Here is a 2,922-nt window from a genome sequence, read left to right on the forward strand (position 1 = left end):
ATCCTCCCCACATCATGTGTACTAATCCTAATACCCATCAATCTCCTTCGCCTTCTCTCCCCACCTGCCCTCTCCCACCTTGCCCCTTTGGTAACCACTAGTCCCTTCTTGGAGTCTGTGAGTCTGCTGCTGCTTTCTTCCTTTAGTTTTGCTTCACTGTTATACTTCACAAATGAGGGAAATCATTTGATACTTGTCTTTATCTGCCTGGCTTATTTCACTGAGCATAATACTTTCTAGCTCCATCCATGTTGTTGCAAATGGTAGGATTTGTGTATATGTATCCATTCATCTACTGATGGATACTTAGGTTGCTTCTGTATCTTGGCTATTATAAATAATGCTGCAAGAATCTGAGATCTTGTTTTGTTTGGGTAAATTCCCAAGAGTGGAATTCCTGGGTCAAATGGTATTTCTATTTTTAGTTTTTTGAGGAACCTCCATACTGCTTTCCACAATGGTTGAACTAGTTTACATTCACACCAGCAGTGTAGGAGGGTTCCCCTTTCTCCGCATCCTCGCCAGCATTTGTTTTTGCTTGTCCTTTGGATGTTGGCCATCCTAACTGGTGTGAGGGGATAGTTCATTGTGGTTTTGATTTGCATTTCCCTAATGAAAAGCGTTGTGGAGCATCTTTTCATGTGCCTGTTGGCCATCTGTATTTCTTTTTTGGTTAAGTATCTGCTCAGGTCCTCCACCCATTTTTTAATCAGGTTATTTGTTTTTTAGGGGTTGAGACATGTGAGGTCTTTATGTATTTTGGATATTAACCCCTCATCAGATGAGTCATTTATGAATATATTCTCCCTTACTGCAGAATGCCTTTTTTTTGTTCTGTTCCTTTGATTACAGAATCCTTATATTTTGATGTAGCCCCACTTGTTCACTTTTTATTTGCTTTCCCTTGCTGGAGGAGATGTGTGTTTAGGAAAAAGTTGCTCATGTTTATATTCAAGAGATTTTTGCCTGTTTTCCTTTTAGAGTTTTATGGTTTCATGTCTTACAGTTAGGTTTTTGATCAATTTTGAATTTACTATGTGTATGGAGTTAGACAATAATCCAGTTTCATTCTCTTACATATAGTAGTCCAGTTTTCTCAACTCCAGTTATTGAAGAGGCTGTCTTTTCTCCATTGTATATTCATGGCTCCTTTATCACATATTAATTGACCATATATTTGTGTGTTTAAATCCAGGCTTTCTATTCTGTTCCATTTATCTATGGGTCTGTTCTTGTGCCAGTACCAAACTGTTTTAGATTACTGCAGCTTTGTAGTAGAGCTTGAAGTCAGGGAGCGTAATCTCCCCAGCTTTGTTCTTTTTCTCAGGATTGCTTTGGCTATTTGGGGTCTTCTTTGTTACTATATGAATTTTAGAACTGACTGTTCTAGTTCATTGGAAAATGTTTTTGGTATTTTGATTGGGGTTGCCTTGAATTTATAAATTGCTTTGGGCAGGATGGCCATTTTGACAATACTAAGTCTTCTCTTCCTACCCATGAGCATAATATTGCTTTCCACTTATTTGTGTCTTCTTTAATTTTTCTCATGAGTGTCTTACAGTTTTCAGACTACAGGTCTTTCACCTCCGTGGTTAGGTTTATTCCTAGGCATTAAATTCTTTTGAGGTGTGTAAATGCAGTTATTTTCCTGATTTCTCTTTCTGCTATCTCATTGTATAGGAATGTGACAGATTTCTGTGTATTAATTCTGTATTCTGCAACTTTACTGAATTTAGTTATGGGTTCTAGCAGTTTTTTGGGGGAGCCTTAGGGTTTTCTATGCATAATTTCATGTCATCTGAAAATAGTGACAGTTTAACTTTTTCCTTACCAATTTGGAAGCCTTATTTCTCTTTGTGTTGTCTGATTGCCATGGCTGGGACCTCCAGTACTATGCTGAATGAAAGCGGTGAGAGTGGACATTGTTGTCTTATTCCTGATCTAAAGGAAAAGCTTTCAGCTTGTCTCTACTAAGTACAATGTAGGTTATGGATTTGTCATATATGGCCTTATTATGCTGAGCTACATACCCTCTGTACCCATTTTGTTGAGAGTTTTTATCATGAATGAATCTTGAAATTTGTCAAATGCTTTTTCAGCATCCTTTGAGATGATCACATGGTTATTATCCTTCTTTTTGCTAATGTGGTGTATAATATTGACTGATTTAAGAATGTTGTACCAACCTTGCATCCCTGGGATAAATCCCACTTGATCATGAGGGATAATATTTTTTAATTCAATTGGCTAATAATCTGTTGAGTATTTTTGCATGTATGTTCTTCAGGGATACTGGTCTATAATTTTCTTTTTCTTGTTGTGTTTGTCTGGTTTTGGTAATAGAGTGATGCTGTCTATGTAGAATGAATTTGAAAGTATTCCCTCCTCTTCTAATTTTTGGACAACTTCAAGAAGGATGGGTATTAGCTCTTCTGTAAATGTTTGGTAGAATTCAGCTGTGAAGCCATCAGTCCTGGATTTTTGTTTGGGGGAAATTTTCTGATTACCAGTTCAATTTCATTGCTGGTAATTGGTCTGTTCAGATTTTATTTCTTTCTGGGTCAATCTTGGAAGGTTGTTTTTTTCTAGGAAGTTGTCCATTTCTTGCAGGTTGTCCAATTTATTGGCATATAATTTTTCATAGAATTCTCTAATAATTCTTTGTATTTTTGTGGTATCTGTTGTGACTATTCCTCCTTCATTTCTGATTTTATGTGTGTACTCTCTTATTTTCTTGATAAATTTGGCTAAGCGGTTATCTATTTTCTTTATTTTATCAAAGAACCAGCTTTTTGTTTCACTGATGTTTTTCTGTTGTTTTATTATTCTCTTTTATTTATTTTTGCTCTGATCCTTATGTCCCTCCATCTACTAATTAGGGTTTCATTTGTTCTTCTTTTTCTAGTTTCTTTAATTGTGGGT

This window comes from Manis javanica, chromosome 6 (genome assembly GCF_040802235.1).
Source record: "Manis javanica isolate MJ-LG chromosome 6, MJ_LKY, whole genome shotgun sequence".
Lineage (NCBI taxonomy): Eukaryota > Metazoa > Chordata > Mammalia > Pholidota > Manidae > Manis > Manis javanica.